This window comes from Ursus maritimus, unplaced genomic scaffold (assembly GCF_017311325.1).
Source record: "Ursus maritimus isolate PB19 unplaced genomic scaffold, ASM1731132v1 scaffold_6, whole genome shotgun sequence".
Lineage (NCBI taxonomy): Eukaryota > Metazoa > Chordata > Mammalia > Carnivora > Ursidae > Ursus > Ursus maritimus.
In genome coordinates, this window is record NW_024426774.1 from 26,827,471 (window position 1) to 26,848,687 (window position 21,217).

Here is a 21,217-nt window from a genome sequence, read left to right on the forward strand (position 1 = left end):
GTATGTGCTTAATTAATGTTGGCTGAATCATGCTTCATGAATTACACTTCATGAACAATATGCTAACTTCTGGTGCTGCAAGTTCTGATTTTAAATTAATTGTTTTTATGAGTTGTGGTTCTGCATATTGAGGAAGGTGTTTAAAGTTTACAAAGCAGCTTATACATATAACCCTTTTTTTAATCCTCACCACACACCATAAGGCAGGTATAATTTCCACTGTACAAAGGCAGAAGATGAGATTTTTGACTCAGGAAAGGTTAAACAATGGGCCCAAGGCCATATAGCTAAGTGGCGAAGTTTGGATCAAACCCAGGCCTTCTGACTCCATACCACAGTTCTCTCTTTATTCTTAGATTGGAGTCCTAGCATTAGCTCACATCCTTATCCTTTTGAAAAAGGATAACTTTCTTTCCTCTTGTGACAGGTCTAAAAATATGTGTATTATTTAATTAGTTCTTTTTAATTAGGAGATAGCATATTCTCTAATCTTTTTCTCTTAAATCCACTACTGATCTCCTCTTTTTTCTTTCTTATTTGTAACACAAACTGTATGGATTCCTTTCCTTTGTTTTTTGCTTTTCTTTAATTCTGTTCCAATTCCCTTTGTTTTTTTCCATTTATGTTCTCACATGGATCACTTCTGCAAATGGAAGCCTCTGTTTTTTTTTTTTTTAAAGCCTAAGACTTTTCTTTCTCCTTGGAGGATTAGAAAAATCATTTTTTTTTTTAAGCCTAAGACTTTTCTTTCTCCTTGGAGGATTAGAAAAATCTTTTTAAGAATCTCACTATTTTACAATGTCTTTTTAGATGGAAATATATAAAAGTTATATATATTTGATAACATTATTATATATTTATTGTAGAAAGTTGGGAAGTGTTGCTATCTTTTTATTATGGAATTGCCAATACCAGCATATGATAATTTGACACAAATCAACATTTATTAATACATGAATGCACACATTTATTCACAGGCCATGTGCAGAAGATGGTATAAATGGCATATAACAAAGCTAGGACCAAAGAACATAAGAACTGTTTTCAGAAGTTTAAAATACAAAATAATATCAAAAGCAGTACAAAACTTTTAAAGGTATTTTTGCAATAAGAAGATTAATGAGAACAGTCTAGACCTACTATGTAGAGAAGTGATATAATGTTTACAAATGACTATGAGAAAGGTCAGTCATTCAATTTCAACTTCTCTTCTTTGATTTCTTTCCCAGAGATACTTGGCATAATGGCTTTGAGGAAATATAGGCCAAAGTCAAAGGAAGAAATGTGCTCAACTTTTCAAGTGTGTATAAGTTATCACAGGTATTAAGCAAAACGTCACATTCCTGACTGATTTAGTTTTGAATCTCTAGTGTCTAGACAGTGCCTGGCCCAGTGCAGGGGCTCTCTGATGTGAATAGAGTGAAAGATGTAGTCACTGTCAGCAGTCTTTGAGGAATCATGGAAAGTGCCAGAACACTGAAATAGGGAAACATGTCTTCTAAAAACTACAAAATAATGAGTTTGCTGAAGATACCTAACAACTTGCTAGGATGGATTAGGCGTCTTCAGGGAATGAAGCATTGAGTCCGACCTAGAAGGGGTCCTCAGGCAAGTAACAAAAGTACAGAGTCATTGAAATGAGCCCATATTGAAGGAGAATTTTCTATAGAGCCATGATTTTTCATATCCTTTCATATATACATATCATTTACATATATACATTTTCTCTCCCCTTCACTTCCCTTTGTCCCCTTCCCCTCCCTTTGTCCCCTTCCCTTCCCTCTCCCTTCCCCCCTTCCCTTCCACCTTCCCCCTCACTTCCCTTCATCCTTCCCTTCCCTTCCCTTGCCTTCTGTTCCCTTCTCTTTCCTTCCCTTCCCTTTTTGCCATACAATAAATTATCCAAATGACCTCTTAGTGGGAAGACCAACATGTAAACTACCATAGGGAAAGGGTAGATATTTAGAACTTTATACTATTGTTGTCTTATTTCTTGTTTTTTTCTACGGTGGCCCCAAAGGGACTTCCAGAGAGTCCCAAATGTAGTCATTCTGAAATTGAAGTATAAATGGGTATTGGTGGAGGTGTGTTAAAAATGAAGAATCTAATGTCTCACCATCAGAGATTCTTATTACAAACCAAACAAAAAAAAAAAGAACACAAGTATCTCAGGTGATGCTGATTTAAATACTGTCAGGGCTCCACACAGTTTGAAATCAGTAGTATGAAGATAAATTGCCTTTTGTGTTTGCAGCCTGACAGAAAGCTTAAGAACCTGGGTAGTTGGTATTATAAAAGGCTCTAAGGGTAAACCAGTTATAGGTTAACATGGAGGGAGACTTTAGTTGTGTCTTAGGGGTCATGACTAGTCAGATCCTTTTACTCATTGCTCTTTCAGACTTGACATCATGGGGTGTATTCATGATCATGGAGCCACTGAGAATTTAAGAGTATGTGAAGCAAAACAGAAAACACCTTTATTTCTCCTCCTTTTTGGGGGAACTCAGCCTTTTCTTGTCCCCAGGACAATTCAGAAAACTCAAAAGGCAGCTAATTCTTACCAAACAATGAGTTTTTACCTTATAACTCCCCTCAGTGGGCACTACTGAATCTTTTCCCTTCTCTATTTTGTGCGTGTACATTTACAAGTGGAATTTTCTCCTCAGTTGTTCCTTTGCCACCTTTCTTCCAGTTTCCTGTAGGGACCATGGCTGTCAATCATTCTGTCAGTCACCTCAACCATAAGGATAATGTGGTTGGCTCGGATCTGACAGGGATTCTGATTTTACCTACTGTGACTGAGCCAGTCAGGTATATTCCTCAGATGCAATGTTTGCTTTCCTCATGCACTTCTCTGTTACCACAGAGAAGCTGACACCTGTAAGGCTACATATCCCAGCCTCCATGTCAACTGCCTTCCAACTCTCTTCACCCAAAAAAAGTTTTGTTGGCAACATTGAATATCTGGAGGGAAGAAGTCCTCATCCTGTTTTGCTTCTCTGACCAGGCTGGGACCCTCCATGACTCCAGCTCCCTACTGATAGGTCCGTCATGTTCCAGTTTCTGTCAGGTGTCCCTGGAGCTTAGTAACCCTGAACCACTCTCCCCCTTTATCTCTCCAGCTGTATGGCAGAGTGGTTTTTTTGCTGTTGCTAATCTTGGGGTTACCTGGATTTGTCAGCTCCTCCATTACCCATGTAACCAAGTCCCTGAATTAAATCCCCTCTGATATGAGTACTTAAAATGGTTTCTATTTTTCTGATTAAAACCTCCCTGTTATACCTTACTATTCTCATTTCCCTTCCTTTTCCTTCTCTCCTTCCCCTCCATCTCCTCCTCTTCTTCTCTTTTTCTAGGTTTTCCTCCTCACTTTTGTAGCTAAGGAAATTCTCAGCTTAAAAAACAAAACTCCAAATCTATTTCTGGTTTCCTAGTACACCCAAATGTGAAGCTTCCTCCTATCCTATCCCACTCGTGGGATTAAATTTCCCTGTTAGAGGGAATTGTTAATTGACTGAAAGAATTTTGGTTATAATTATGGTCTGTGACCACTTAAAAATAAGATGCAAGAGACTGATTACAAAGTATTGAATCAGAATCGTATGATGATTATGTAGATGGAATAAGAAAGATGGGAAGCCCATATGCTACTTTATTCATGAAAATCTTGTGTCATTTAGGAGCAGAAGGCGACATGCTGTGAAGCATAAAGTGATAAGAGTTGGTGAGACTAGAGACCAGAGATATGGTTTCCAAGGAAATAAGAATTCTTTTGTCTAGAGAAAATCATGCAGTTTTTCTGAGAACAGGCCTTCCTGGAGGGATTCTCAAAAGAGTGTGGGTGTCCTGTAATGGAGACTACTAATTTCCAGGCTATGATTTATCCCAGATCTGTCAGCTATGCTGAGTGGTAGATAGGGCTCCTTGGTAAACAGCAGTCTTTACCCATTAACAGAAATATCTTTATTTTGGTAGTGGTACAACGTAGTTAAGGATCATATATGACCTGGTCCTTAACTCTTAATGGACTACCCCCCCCCACCACCCACTAGACTACTACCCTTATACACACATACTAATCTACAAACACACAAACACACACTAGTGAATTGTCCTCATCTATATAGTTAGGAAAATGGTACATTTCTCCAGATCAGGAATCAATGGCAAAGGATCCCTGTATCTTGATTTCTAAGATTTTTTGATAATCTGAGTTATTGAGTAAAAGGGGAAAGGACTAGATTGTTACCAGATAGATCAAAGGAGCTTTGTGTAAGTAGTACATCTTTATAAGAGAAATTATTATTAGGCATTTTCTGGATTTAGATTCTGGTTCCTATGTAACCCTACACTAGTCATTAAATTTCTTTGAGGTTTGATTTCCTTCCTTATTTTTATAAAAAGAAAAACAGTGCTCAATTTATAGAATTCTTTTTAGGGTTAAAAATCACACATTGCCTGGCAAGTTGTAAATCCTCAAAATATTTGTTGATGTCGTAATATCTATGTTATATATACAACTTCCAGGATATATCCTGGTGTTCAATAACACTAAATTCAGTATTGTATATCTTCTACATCTATACTGCTCTACAAAGATTCTTGAAGTTTCAGAATGAGTAGCTAAAAAAAAAAAACCTAAAAATACTTAATTTTTAAAGAATGTTTAAAATTTATTAAGCATACATGTTTGACTAAGGACAGGTAAGTAACAAGATTTTCAATAACTGTGGGGGTCTTATTATTGATCTTTTCTATCACCCTTTAGTACTTTTCGATAGACTGTACAACCAGGAAAAATATCAATTTTCTCAGTCTTATCCACTGTTAACCCTTTCATTCTTTGGTTCTATCCTGATCTTTCTCTACTCATTCACTTCCACTGAACCTATTTTCTTCCTTCATAATGTCAGTGGATTTTGCCCTCACTTTTATTAGAAACATTTAGTTCCTTTTTTTGGATACAAATGTACAGTTATACTCATTTTGAACCCTAAGGTCAACACATTAAAAATTCAGCAATTAAATCTAGGAAAATAGCATCCTGCCCATGTTTATTTCACTCCTCTCCGTTCAGTGCAGGACATCTGTCTCTTATGGGTCACATGGCTGCTGGGACAACATACTCTTGGGTGCAGGTGATGCACTGGGGGCTGTGGGAATCTAGCTAGTGAGAGCTGGTGGGGATCAGGACAGAGGCTAAATACTAATACCTGATAGCTCAGGGATAATGGTTAGAACTCAGAGGTCCCTAAGAACTCAGCTGAATGATATGTGGATGCCAGACTGGCTACATAATTTGAGGGCTCAGTGTAAAACAGAAGTGCAGGAACTCTTGTTCAAATATTGTTAAGAATTTTAGCAGACCATTAAACCAAGCATTAGGCTTTTCTTTTTCTTTTCTTTTTTTTAGGGGGGATGAGGACTTTCTAAGTTCAGGACTCTATGTAACCATACAGATCACACACCCATGAAGCTAGTCCTGGTAGGAGGGTAGTTTTAAGGAAAGGAGGGTATAAGCATCAGCCTTTTGTGATTGTGTCAGACTGTCTAGCTCAAGAAATCAAGGAACTGAACTGATAGGCTGAAGTAGAGGGCGCATGGGGAGACTAAGGAGCAGAGAGGCTTCCTTCTAAGATGGTATCAGGGGACTGGCAGCCTGTATGCTACTGTACCACCAACCCATAGGTTTTGTTTTCCTCATCTTATTTGACATTGACCGAGAGGTTCCAACAAAGAAAAGAAAAAGAAAAAATAAAGGAAGAGAAGACTGGTATAAACATGGAAAAAATAAAACTATCTCTTTTTCTTGATAATAATATTGTATACTAGAAAACAGAAGATATTTTTCCAAAATTCAAAATAATTGATAAGATAATTTAGTAAAGTGGTTGAGTGTAATATAAACATACAAAAGAATACTTTCCCTGTGGTGTTAGTTGTGATTCATTCAGGGAAATGGAACTACTAAGAGTATTACAGGAGGGGAAATTTATTATGGAAACTAAACATTAATTCAGTGTGGGAAAAGCTTGGAAAGTAAAGGTCCCAAAAGGGGAGTCGAAAGAGCAGAGAAAAATAACTAATTAGCAGTGGTGCAGGTAGTCACTCGCTTGCATACCTAGAGGGTGGAGGTGTCTGGTCACTTTTGTTGGAACTGGGAAGGAGGCTGGTGTAGAAGTTCATAGAAGATTGTGTAGATGCTAGTGGATGATTGCTGGCTCTTCATGGGCACTGCCTTTGTAAGCTTGCAGTGGAGGCTGGTGACTATCTGTCAGTAGGAGCAGTGGCCAGGAGGGAGAGCTGGGGAAAAGCAAATGCAAGCTGGAAACTGCTTGTGTCTCTATGTAGACTGCTGCTTCATTTCTGCCTCCAAATTTTCATGCAACATCATTTGTGGCCAACTCCAACCTGTAACTATACAAGGAAGGCAGTTTTGGGAAACATGGTGCCTAGCAAAGCTAAGTCTAAAATAGAGCAATTGAGCTTAGTACCTCAAAAAGGAAATGGGATAAGTAGTCTACTCCTAATACCAAAGTATCAACGCGTTTAATAGTAAATTTGATAAGAATGGCATAAAACCTGTGTGAAGGACATTATAAAATTTAAGGATATTAAACAAGACTTGGTCTTGCCTTATAAGATTAAATAGTATAAAAATATAGATTCTCCCAAACTTAATGTATATTTAATACATATGCAGTTGGCATCTCGGTAATTTTTTGTTTAATAAAATGATCTTTAAGTTTGTGTATGAGAGTAAATCTTCAAGAATACCCAAGGGAGGGATAGTGAGAAGTGACTTGCCTTAGAGATTCAGAACATATTACTAAACAGAAAGCTTCTCATAAATCATTATGGTATAACCATAAGAATAGATAAAGTGGAAAACAGGGAAGGTTGAGAGAATCCAAAAGTAGATCCTGATATATATAAGCATTTAATATATGACAATGGCAAGATTTCAGTATAGAAGAAAATAATGGATTATTTAATACCTGCATTATTTAGTAAATAAAAGCAATGTATTATTTAATAGAGCACAGCTAGCTGTCCACCAAGAAAAATTTAAAAATGGGCCTCTTTCTGGCTTCATATAAAAAAATCTCCAATTGGCTTAGATATTTAAATGTAAAAAATAGAATAAAAATTTTATAAGAAAAACTTAGAAGACTGTGAATACTTTAGAGACAAAGGGTTCTAATTCTAATACTCAGAACCCATAAAAGAAAAGTGAAAACCGATAGAGTATATATAATTGCAAAATTTATTATGACAGAGATACCATAAATAAGTAAACCAAAAATAAGCCAACTTGTAAAACAGAGGAAAAAGCTAATGTCTGTGCTATATAAAAGACTCAAAAATTAATAGGGAGGATATAAATGATAGAAAAGTAGCAGTCATCATGAAGACAATACAGCAGTGAAAATCTGCATGGTCAATAATACATGAAAAAAATGCACAAACACATTAGTAGTCAGGAAAAAATAAAGTAATAGATTTCACTTTTTACTCTTTAGATGGGCAAATATTAAAATGAACAAAATCTGTTGCCACACTGGGGTGGGAAAAGTGGCATGCTGATAAAATGCTGAAAGAAATGCGAAAACAGTCCCCCAACATCTATAGAAAAGCATGTATAACCATGTATTTTACCTAGTAATCTTTCCTGATAATCTATTCTATATAAAGAAAACTTTAGTTCCACAAGGATTAGCTACAAGGTTGTTTATATCAACATTATTCAGAGTAGGAGAAAAATCCATAAGTAAATTTTTGTGCTTTCAAACCACTAAGAACAATGAATGAGAACTATGCCAGGGACTGTGAAAGATTTCTGTGAAATTACATGGAAAAAGCAACAGCTAAAATACTGTGTATCATTTCATTTTTGTAATATAATGCTAAAGCCTGTGTATGGATACATGTGTATATTTATTTGTACATGGATATGTTATGTATAGGTGACTATATGAGCGTGGAGAAAAACTATGAAAGGATGAATTTTAGGTTGTTGATTTTTTGGGTTGCCTAGCGGGGAGGAGACAGGAGAGAAGTTACGTGGGTGGGGTGGCGAACTGGGAGCGAAGCAAAAAAGTAAAGTACGAATTAAAAATGAATTAAAAGGAATGCATATGATCATATTTATTCATGTATGTAAAGTCAGGATTATATGACTATGTATATAAAAAGTTTTAAACAGGATTTCAGCCAAACCTTGGGCTGGTCCTAAGTGGATAGATTTCTTCCAGACACTAACTTTCTTTTCCTCCAAACTTTTGTAATACCAAGAGTTCACTGTGTTGGGAACTCTTAAAATGAAGATGAAAATGAACTCCAGGGGATTTACAGTTTGGGTGCATTTTCCACTGAATTATTTAAAAGGGGGTGAATCATATCTTATTTCTTCTTGAGAAATGTATAGAATCAGCATTTGCACGGCACTGATAAACAGGCTGAGGACCCAGGAGGTAACCCTAACCTTGGGCAGCAAACATTGAGGGCTAATGTAGATACTTGTAGGGGTTCTCTCTTCATTAGACACAGAGAGAATTTCAAGATAATGTGGGATTTTGGAATGGAGACAGTTTAAATCCACTTCAAGATGTTTGTGAATCCTTTGAAACATCATTATTATTACTTTAAGAAAAGAGTAGTAAAATTTATCTGTGCCACCAAAATGTAAAACAGGTGCTCAGAGCTCAAGTGGAAATTGGTTCAAGGTGAACATGTTGACTCTATGGGGCTCCTCTCTTAGGAGACACTCACCTCCTCTCCGCCTTACCTCTTAGTCCAGCTGCAGCCATAGTGACTTGTTCCGTGTTGGCATCCTCCAGCTGGGTGCAGCAGCCCCTGACAGCACGCATCTCAGATTTGCCCAGTGCATGCTTTTGACTGCCTGACCTACAGCTTCTGTTTCACAAGGATGTGTGATATTCACAGGAACCCATTTAGTACCCACATATGTGGAATCCTGAAGTGTGTGAGTGTGCGTGTGTGTGTGTGCGTGTGTGTGTGTGTGTGTGTGGTGTTGGGAGGATGAATAAGCGCCGATGGATAAATGCCTGTCTTTCTTTGTCTCAGGCAGACGCATGAGCAAAGATATATTTCATATGACTTCTCATTTGATTCTTTCAATCAGAGCACCATTTTTTCCCATGGTAGCAGTGGCCAACTCCATAATGCTTTCTCATAGTCCTCTCCCTTATTCCTATTTCATTTCCCCTATCCCTCATTCCTGACACCTCCATCAAATTTCCCACTGAATTATTATATGTAATCCTTTGTCTCTGGCTCTGCTTTCTGGAAGAACTCAAGTTAAGACAACTTCTGTTTAAAAAACAGAAAATATAGGAGCTGTGTGGTCCAATAAAAGAATAGGGAATGGAAGAATGCTCCCCCCTCCCCCCACAAAGAGAAAATGTGAATCTGTCCCTTTATTTCTTGCTTTTTAAAATAAGTTTAGGTCTTAAGTTATTTTAAAAGTGCCTCTGATATGTTGATTTCCTTAGGTGAACAGCAGTAGAAGAACCAAGTGTTCTGTGATGGATCTTCAATTAATTGCAGAATAGACAATGGAGGGTAAAAGAATTCAGCTACTTTGAATAAAATGCTCTCATAATTAAAAATCTGTTAGGAAGAACAGTCCTAATTTTTCCTTTATGTGCCTTGAAAATTTGCCAGGAATTTCAAAGTCTTCCATCATTACACATGGCTCTGGACTTTAACAGTCCCTTAGCTCCCCAGTCAATTTTATGTCCTAAGCCAAAATGACTTCTTTAGGCTTTCTTTTCTTTTTTATGTCACCTAATTTAGTAAGATTTTTGGAGATGGCTATTCTGATTATGCTTTTGTTATTTAATTATGTGATCTACTGTAACAATTATACTATCCTGAAAACAGCTTCTCAATAGAAAACTCTTTTTGAGACTGATCTGGGAGCTTTCCAGTTTTATGCCCATCTCTTTTGATCTCAAGGTTGTCCGAAGAATCATGTAGCACTAACGGACCTCAGAAGCAAGACCAGAACTTGAGCTTCCTCTCGTTATTGGATTCAAATAGGAGAAACCATCCAATTACTACCTGTATTTGCTCAGAGGTTATCCACTAAGGGTAACAGTTTCTCCAGGGATAGCATCCTAAACTTTGGAGGCTTCTTTGTATTTCTGGCATTTCATTCTAGGCTTCATCTATTTGAACTTTCTTTAGAGGAAGAAACTGTTTAGCAAATTTGCACTGGGGTACACATTTGAATGTGAAACACTTTATTCTTGCAATTGAATTATGCCTCTCATTTTGAGCCTGTGAGATTGAACAGAAATCTGGCAGAAATAAACTCTATCTATATCGACCTGGTCCCAGTCACTCACTCTTGGCACCATTAAAATGGACATTGGGAAAATCACAGCACCGTGACAAAGTCTTTAAGACCATGCATGTTAATGTCGCATTGTCTGAGGCCAAATCCTGACTCTTCCACTGATTACCTAATTAGTCTGACTTAATTTCTCTAAACTTCTATGTCCACATCTGTAAGCACAGGTAATAACTGTAACTATTTCATCAAATTGTGAGGCCCATAGGAAGCACTCACTGATAACTATTATTATTCATTATACCTGCTAATGTCAAGTGTAGTCAATTACATTAAATGCCCACAATATCTGTGGGTTTCTTTACGGTGAATATGAATTGTCTGTTAGATTTTTAGAAGGGAAAGAAGCAAGGAAGAGCCAAAGAAGCTTGGGGTTGAATTTAAAATCAGTGCCTTTAGGAGGAGAAACACTATGTGTTGCTGAGCTAAAAAGCCTGGGTTCAAATCCCAGTTCTGCCACTAATTCATTCTTATTACCACTTGAATGAGCTACTTAACTTCTCTGTGCTTGTTTCCTCATTCTGAAATGAAAGATAATTATAGTGTCAACCTCATAGTTGTTATGACAGTTTAATTATTTGTTCTTAAAGTAGTGCGTGGCAGGGCTGGCTTCATGGTTGCAGGACCTGTGCAGACGCATACGCTGCCATGCTCAGAGCAAACCCGTGCTTGGTGTAATGTTATACTTTTGCTGTCTTAAAATTCTTAATTTCTTATTATTCCTAACAGTTTTAAGCATGCATCTGAGTAGATGGGATAGGCATAATATGCATGACTGCTGCGGCCTTCACACATAACATTTGCAATGCTTGTGAGCATAGAATTCTGGTGGACCCAAATGTGGGGGTGGGGGGGAGTTCAGCGAGGCTCAAAGCAAGTACAAGGTAGTGTCTTACATGTATGCCTGGATAAGTACGAGTGCTGACAGCCCCAAGAGACCACAAATTCTGCTAAAATCAAAACTCTTTTCAAAGGCAGAAAGAAGGCAATGGCATTCGAAGAAACACAATGACCCAACCCCCATTATATTCTTTCTTACTCATGTCCCTTCCTTGTATTAGCCAACCACTTATGCTAAAAATGACATAGAAGGAAAGGGAAATAACTCATAGTTCTTTTTCCTGCCAGTCTATACTTATTCACTGGTAAGCTGATGGTACAGAGGTGTTGGCAAAATGTACATGTATCACGATGTGGTATAAAAACAGCTGAATTATTTTTCATGCAGTGTTTCCTGTGTCCTAGCAAGAAAGAAATACAATGCACAGTGACCTGTAAGAAATATGAACCATGTAATTTTGGTTATTGTGTCTACAAGATGAGTGCTCTTTTTTTTTTATTTTTCCTTAAAGATTTTATTTATTTATTTATTTGAGAGACAGGGAGAGAGAGCAGGAGCATAGGTTGGGGGGAGGGGCAGAGGGAGAGGGAGAAACAGGCTCCCTGCTGAGCAGGGAACCCCACACGGGGCAAGGTGAGTACTCTTATGTTTTCATTTAAAGCTGGCATTGCACAATGTGAAGATGGACAATAAAATTCAGCCTAAATTTTTTAAATTATTTTTTCTTTACTTGGAATGGCATCAACAAGTAAAAGACACCATGACAAGTGAGGAGAGAGACCATGAAAGAAATGGTCTTTGTATTTTAATACCGTTAAAAGGTTTTTATATTTTAGGGGCGCCTGGGTAGCGCAGTCGTTAAGCGTCTGCCTTCGGCTCAGGGCATGATCCTGGCGTTCTGGGATCGAGTCCCACATCGGGCTCCTCGGCTGGAAGCCTGCTTCTTCCTCTCCCTCTCCCCTGCTGTGTTCCCTCTCTCGCTGGCTGTCTCTCTGTCGCATAAATAAATAAAATCTTTAAAAAAAAAAAGGTTTTTATATTTTAATACCTTTTACCGCAATTATTTCCTTGATTTTTGAACAAAACTCTCTGCATTTTAATTCTGTACAAGTTCTTAGAAATTATGTAGCTGGGGCTGTTGCCTGGTTATCATAAGTACTATATATTTATATCTATATATAGTATGTATCTATATATATATAACAAAAGAGTTAGTGGTGGTTCTAGATTTTTGTATTGGAATGTTGTATTTTTAAAAGGAAAATCCAGAATCTATCCCTGAAGAAAATTACTCAGACAGGGAAGGATGGTGTACTCAGATCTGAACCTGTCCCCATGAGTTTTACATTCTTGTTGGGGTTGATACACCCATTACTGCTAGCTTGGAAGTTTTTCTATTCTGCAGATGGTCCCAAGTACCAGATGGGCAAGGTCCATAGGACACAGTTTGTTTCTTCACCATCTCTTAGGCAATTTGCAGTGCTCCTCAAAAGAACTTTACAGCTTTCTAAACCCTTTCAAGTATATTATTTCACCTAAACCCCACAACCTTTTCGAACTAGGCAGTGGAGAAGTTAAAAAATAACGTGTGTGGCTGGCTAGTTACCAACAGCCCCTGGAGGGGCATCACCTGCTGAGCTCATCACAACCCGGAGTCTGACCCCTCAGTCTTACAGATTCAGAAAACAGACAGTGTCAATTTCTCAGAGCTTTATTGGACTTAGGCATGCTGATTCACATAAACTAAATCCACAGGAGAATAAAGTATAGAATACAGAATGCCAATGCTGTAATTTGTGGAGAGAAATGTAACTCTCCAGCACACCAGAACATTCTCTCCCTGTAGAAAATCATCCTGGGAAGCTAGATTATCAGAAGGTAGCTTGTGAGCATGGAATCAGAGCAAGGAGAGTTGGCTGGGTAACTCATATGTTTAACAGTATCAGATTCTGATGGTCTGATAGATCTGTCCTGACAATAAGGAGAATTGGGCACGTTTGCATCATTTTATCTTCCTAGGACACTATGTTCCCCAGTCAGTGCTGGAGGCATACTGATAATTCATGCCTTCCTCTTGTCATGCTCCTTGCTGACTGACTCATTTTCTGATGGACTCATTCTTTCTTGAGATATGTGATTTTTTATCAATATAGTAACAGCCAGATTCTTTTCCTTTCCACTTCCAGCATAGGAAATACTTTTTCTTCCTTAAGGCACTTTTCATATAAAAGGGGTTGCATATAACTTGTGCTAGTTTTAAGGCTTAACTCTTAGATTTTAGGACTGTATTGTTCTCGCCCCTGCCTTCAGGCAATACTGTCTTCATTTTACAAAACAGAACACAGTCTCGGGGAATTTTAATCACCTGGCCTGAGAAAGGAATCCACGTGTTTACTTCTCTTCAGGGCTTGTTCGTTTGTTTGGATGCAAGTATAACCTTCTTCCTGCTATATTATACTATACTACATCTGCCTTCTTGAAATTTAAATACTTTAAAATTTTAAGGCTGTGTCTTATTGATTTCCTACCGAACTCCTTCACAGGACCTACCAAATACTACAACTTTGCTTCTTAGCCTACTTTCTGACTTCGTTTTCTCTTTTTCTCCCACTTACTCCTCTTCAGCCACATTCACATGTTCTGGCCTCAGGGGTGTTACAGGTGCTTTTCCCTCCGCCTGGAATGCTCTGCCAGGTATCCAGGTATGCCCTTTGTCCCACTCCTTCACTTCATTCCTAAATCCACTCAAATTCAATCCCTGGTCTAAAATTACACCGCTATCCCTGCCTATCTCAGTTCTATACTTTACTTTTCTCATGACACTGAACACTAAGTTATGATATCACACCTAACTTTTATGTATCTATTTTTTTTTTATTTGACTTGTCTGACTTCCTGACTGGAATATAAGGTTCAAAGGAGCTTTCTTTGTTTTGTCTACTGCTATACCCCAGACTTTTGAATAATCTCTACCACTTTGAACTGCTGTGGAATAAAAAAGCGCACGTAGGGCACTTGGCATCCATCCTGGTCTTTACCAAGTGGATGATAAATATTACTTTGTTGGCTCACATCCATGCACTCATTGGTTCATTCACTGAGCATCTTTCTTTTGAGTGGTTACTCTGTGCACAGAGTAAGCATTCATCAAATATATGTTGAGTGAGGAGATGGATGAATGAATAATGAACTGCTATGGTTTTTGAAAGAAGGAAAAATCACTTCCAGTTGGGCCAGATATCAGGAGAGGATTCATAGAGAAAGTAGCATTTAAACCAGGTCTTGAAGGGTGAGTTTGATTTATTTCTGTGGGCATAAGGATAAAAGGCACTCAATACACATTTTCCATGTGTTCCAAACTACTCTGCAGTTTTAACATCCTAGAAAGTAAGCTCCATGAAAACCGAGTCTGTTTCTATCTAGTTCATCCTGATATATATAGTATAGTATCTTGATATATCCAGTATATCTTTATATATATACTTTATATATAAAGAATAGAGTGAACCAGAAAGTAAAGTGTTACACAATTCAAAGATGAGATTTTGATAAATATGACAGTAAAGACTCTAAGTGAGGAGGTAAGATAGGAGTTAGGCTTGTTTTGTAATTATACCTATGAGTTAGTATTTGGGTTGTCAATGAGATTCAAATATCATTGTCAATTTAGAAGTCCTTTTTTCTCTATGGGGGATAGTTGGAGTGATTAATATGCATACAGTTTAGAATGAATTTCTAATTACTATTAAGTTTTATTGTGGAATGTTGGTGTTAGTATACTTACTTCATAATCATTTTTTTCAAAGATGAGTTTCAAAAAAAACCAGTGGTTAAAAAGACTCAGAAAGTTTAGTTTCCTAATGATATGATGAGATCTTACTTGTCTTCTGAGGTTTTTCATGCTTAAGCTCTGAGCCGTTTTAGTACCTGAGTATAATAATTAATCATATATCTTTATGACAGGAAATCCTCTCTTGGGAATACCTCACATACTGTGTTCCTAAATAATAGACACTGATGTTTCTTATATCTCCATTAGTCATCAATACAAAACAGCATTTAAGCATTTATTTATGTAATGGCCAAGTCACTCAACTAGTATGTGGCTGAAAAGAGGAACTAATAGTCAGATATTATGGGTCTAAATATCATTCTTATTTCACCCTCAGCACAGCAACCATAATAAGGAAAGAAGGGTCTAGTTTTTCGTTGGGAGATTTTGTTTCCTCCATACCTGGGCATGAGTTATCAAAGGGCAAATTTACAACCCTTTGTCTTGGGGTGACCAACTCTGATGGCCATTTCAGCATAGCTGCAAGGGGGAACTTGCCAATTCTAAATACTTCTTTATCAAAAAATGGGCTGAAGATATGAACAGACACTTTTCCAATGAAGACATACAAATGGCTAACAGACACATGAAAAAATGTTCAAAATCATTAGCCATCAGGGAAATTCAAATCAAAACCTCATTGAGATACCACCTTACGCCAGTTAGAATGGCAAAAATTGACAAGGCAGGAAACAACAAATGTTGGAGAGGATGTGGAGAAAGGGGATCCCTCTTACACTGTTGATGGGAATGCAAATTGGTACAGCCACTCTGGAAAACAGTGTGGAGGTCCCTTAAAAAGTTAAAAATTGAGCTACCCTATGATCCAGCCATTGCACTACTGGGTATTTACCCCAAAGATACAGACATAGTGAAGAGAAGGGCCATATGCACCCCAATGCTCCTAGCAGCATTTTCCACAATAGCTAAATCGTGGAAGGAGCCGAGATGTCCTTCAACAGATGAATGGATAAAGAAGATGTGGTACAAATGTACAATGGAATATTACTCAGCCATCAGAAAAAACGATTACCCAACATTTGTAGCAACATGGACAGGACTGGAGGAGATAATGCTAAGCGAAATAAGTCAAGCAGAGAAAGACAACTATCATATGATTTCTCTCATCTATGGAACATAAGAACTAGGATGATCGGTAGGGGAAGAAAGGGATAAAGAAAGGGGGGTAATCAGAAGGGGGAATGAAACATGAGAGACTATGGACTATGAGAAACAAACTGAGGACTTCAGAGGGGAGGAGGGTGGGGGAATGGGATAAGCTGGGGATGGGTACTGGGTGTTATATGCAAGTAATGAATCATGGAACTTTACATCAAAAACTAGGGATGTACTGTATGGTGACTAACATAACATAATAAAAAATTATTATAAAAATAGATTAATAAATAAATACTTCTTTATCAACTTACTGGCAAAGCGCGAAGTGCATTTGGTGCCTATTTTTCAGGTAATAATTCCCTTTTAGATTCTGCACTTCCAAAACAGCATATGACAATACTTGGTTTTACAACCATATTACAGCTAGCATGAAATGTTTCTTAATTGTGCCTAATAAATTACAATTTTCCAAACCTAGTTGGGTTAGAAAGCATGATATGGTTAATTATTTACACAACTCAGCCAGTGCTATTTTATTAAATAGAAAGGTATAACAATAGAGATATTGGACATCACCACATTCTATTTTCTTTCTTTCCAAGCTAGTGGTACTTATAAAAATATTATAAAACACATGATTTGTAAATTGTAATTTTTTTTTTTTTAAGATTGTAATTCCTAGAGATCCCAACCTGAGGTAGGTTGTCTTTTGCAGGGTAATGGTCTGTGCACAGTTCATTTGACTTATGGATATGGTGCTGAAAACAAGCGTTGGTCAGTAAATTAGGAAAATTCTGTATGAACTTTAAAAACAAGTGAAAGGGGGAACAAAATAGGACCAGTACTGGATTAGATGATAACTTCAGAGCCTGAGAAGCAGGCAAAGAAAGGGAAAGTCAGGCTTTCTCCATGGCATATCCTAACTATTTTGTATGGCAACCTCTTGAATATCCACAGTTTTGCCTTTTGGGTGTTTCCTCTTTGTTTTGGTATTTACAGATTAATTCAAGAAGATGAAAGGTACCATGAAGCCATATTACCCTACACCTGTTTATAGTTTTCATCTACTTATTCAACAAACATTTTTATGCATTTATTCATACAAGGTGCTACAGATGTGGGTTGGGGCAGATGAAAAAGTCATTATTCTTTAATGAATTTTCTCTATAATAATCCTGAATGGTAACTCTCTTTGATGGTAATTTTTATGTGTCAACTTGGCTATGCCACAATACCCAGATATATGACCAAACACTGGTCTGAATGTTCCTGTGAAGGTATTATTATTTTTTTTTTTTAAGATGAGAGAGTAACATTTAAATTCGTAAACTTTGAGTAAAGCAGTTTATCCTCTGTAATGTGGGTGGGCCCACCTCCAGTCAATTGAAGACCTTAATAGGAAACAGTTGACCTTCCTGAAGAAGAAGGAATTCTGTCAGTAAGCTGCCTTTGTACTTGAACGGCCACTCTTCATTGGGTCTCCAGCTTGCTGATTTGTTCTTCAGATTTGGACTTGCCAGCCTCCACAATCGTGTAAGCCATTCCCTTAAAAGAAATTGCTCTCTGTATATGTGGATACATATACATGTGTATCCACACATATATCCACACATATATACACACACACGTATATACATATTTAAGTATATAAATATATTTATATACACCCTGTTGTTGTGTTTCTTTGGAGAGCCCTAATACACTGTGGGACAGGTAGGAAACATCACTAATGAAGTGACAGCTTGTTTTAAGTGATCTCTTTTAGACAGCTTTAATCTTGGTATTAGATAATGCTTTACTAATTTACTGTGATTTATGATTTTGAAAGGACTTTCACATGAATTTTCCCATTTGTGTGTGTCATTTTTTTTAAAAAAGATTTTATTTATTTATTTGAGAGAGAGAGAGAGAGCACAAGCAGGGGGAGCGGTAGAGGGAGAGGGAGAAGCAGACTCCCCGATGAGCAGAGGCCCAACACGGGACCCTGGGATCATGACCTGAGCCCAAGGCAGATGCCTGAACAACTCAACCACCCACGAACCCACCATTTGTGGTTTATAAAACTTGTGACAGAAAATTAGGACAGAGCACAATTAACCCCATTTTATAGATTTGAAAAGTATTGTCCAGAGTTTATTACTTATTCAAAGTTAGCTGTGAAGTGATCGCACTTGCTTTAGTACTCACATTTCCTTTCTTATAGTGCAGTAATCTTTGCATGACATGTTACCGCATCTTTGGGCTATGAGAATGTCAAGTTATGGAAGAAGCAATGTATGTATTAAGCAGTGTTATATCAGAATAATGCATACTGAAAAAAAAATTTACAAGCATTGTAAGAAAAAAAAAACATTAAAAAGAAAATCTACAAGTTATATAGGGGAACAGCAGTTCAAGCTCAGAGAAAGGTGTATTTCTAATACCCCAATAAGACAGCCCTGAGTACTTTCTTGTATTGGTTTAAGCAGGAGAGCAGTCTTTTTTTTTTTTTTCCTTCCCTGTGCTTGAGCCTTATGTTGTCTATTGGAAACAGAGGGTCAAACATAGTAATATTTTAAAGACTTGGAAATCAGGAATAATAAGCAATACTTTGTTAGATATATTTAGAATATCAGGCTCTTTCATTCGCCACACAGCTTAGCCAGGTGTTGTTCTTTAACAGCGGATCATAGCACATTGGGTACCCCTCTTTTAAGGCAGCCATCTCTGAAATTGTCACAGGCTTACCTTGGTGTGGTGAAAATCTGACATGAGACAATAAAATAAGAAAGACATTAATAATTTAAACCCGATAGATTGTCTTATCAGAAGTTAATTTCCAGGGGCGCCTGGGTGGCTCAGTCATTAAGCGTCTGCCTTTGGCTCAGGGCGTGATCCCTGTGTTCTGGGATCAAGCCCCACATCAGACTCCTCCGCTGGGAGCCTGCTTCTTCCTCTCCCACTCCCCCTGCTTGTGTTCCCTCTCTTGCTGGCTGTCTCTCTCTCTCTGTCAAATAAATAAATAAAATCTTTAAAAAAAAAAAAAGTTAATTTCCACTAAAGTAGCATCATGTTCCTACTGCCTTCTCTTATGGTGCTTTTTTAAAATGCCTTCCACTACAACCCTAAACTTGGAATATTAGGGATTTAATGTGCAGCTAATTTTTCGAAGTCTGCCTCTTACCTGTTTAGGAATGGCATTGATTAGTGGAAACAAATGGAAACAAAAATGTGTGTGAAATAGTAGGCTTACAACTGGAGGTTTAAAAAAATCATTGTCAATTATGTCTCAAGAAAACTGAAAAAAAATTTAATTTTTTTTTCTTTGATTGAAGAATTGAGGGATTATAAAGTAGCAAACATTTGGCATAGACAAGGGAAGTGAGTTGATCCACACGTGCTGGTTGGGTAGCAGCTGTCAATGACTGGACCCGATCATCTCTGCCTCGCCACATCCTGGCCTGGAGAGGACGGGGGTACAGAGAGGATGCTCAGTAAGTCATTCCTGCATGTGTGAATGGATAGTGTACGTCTGTGCTTCTGTTGGGGCGTGCTCTTCATTTCACACGCAGGATAAACTGGGCAGTAGGGACATTGAAAGTTAGCCTTAGTAAGTCGAAACGGCTGCTGGTGATGTCCTGCTTGAAGTCCAGGGACATTGGCAGAACCTAAAATACCTTCCTCTGGGTGTGTCCTTCATCTGCACAACTGACAGGAATTCTTGGGTTAGGGACTGTTCAAATTCCATGGTTGCTTGTTAGCTGCCTCCTGTACCATCCGTGAATAATGTTTTCTAAATGCATTAGCATAATTAGAATTCCTTTATTGGCCAAGGGGAAGTGGGCCATTCCTCTCCCTTTGTGATGCTGATTAGCCTCTGGCTCAGCTACCGCAGCTATTGTGAGCACACCTCAAAATGGATTGGATTTGAGCACAGCCTGTCACACAGGGTTATTAGGTGACAAGTGAATTCCTGTCTGAAGGAGGACATTTGCTGTAGTGAGAAGCACACTGTGTTAGGAGTCAGGAGTCCTAGATTCTACTCCACAGAGCTCCATGGGGGTTGCAGGATGACTTGTCTCTCCAACCTTAATTTCCTTTTCTGTAATTGAAGAGATTGGTTTACGTACTCTTCAGAGTTACCTCAAAAACTAAATGACCTCATGGTTTGTTAAAGATTTTCTAGAAGAGTGTTAACTCCAGGTGTTAGAATCTGAGGTCTTGAAACTTGAGTTTAGAGATCTAAATTTTGGAGCCGACCAAACCTTTATGGGCACTGTCTCCACTACATACAGTGTGTATATTGTGGTATTTTGTAAACTCATCTGTAAAATTGGCAAAATAATAGTTCTTCCTTATAATGTTATTATGAAGATTAAATTATATGATACATTTGAAATGGATAGTAAACAGCCAGGCTCAGGGTAACATTAAACTAATATTGCTTATTAGGAGAGAGGGAGATAGAGAAGAGAGAGATTTATATCAAACATTCAAAATCAGCTGACATTTTAACCTTCAGTGAGAAGTGAAATGCAATGAAAAAGAATTGAGTCCAAGCCTTGTAGTGCAGATATCACTGACCTCCATACAAAGTATGACTGCAGAAAAGTCAGTTTTCTAAGCATACAGAATGTTTTAAGGTGATCTTAAGGGTCAAGAAAGATGTTTTTTGTTAGGTGCCAGGGTAGGCATTCACCTGTGAATACTTCTTTAAACTTAAAATGATCATAAATCCACATAATTGTTTTAGAGGGAGAATTATCTACATGTGTGTAAATGTGTGTGTGTTTGTCAATGTGTTTATCAGTTATTATTGTTTCTAACATTTTTTTCAGAGGATGCATGTTCTCAAGTTTGAAAAAAACAAGAGAAGAGAAATAGTTTACTCTGTGGCCTCATTTACCCCCCCCTTTTTTTTTTTACAATTTCCTTAAACTTCTCCTACAACATTTAGCTATTTTTATTAGCTTCTTATGTATTTTTTCATGTTCCTTATCCATACTGAATTCTTCCCTTTTGTTTTGATGAACGATAGCATATTCCGTGCCTTTCAATACCTTGCTTT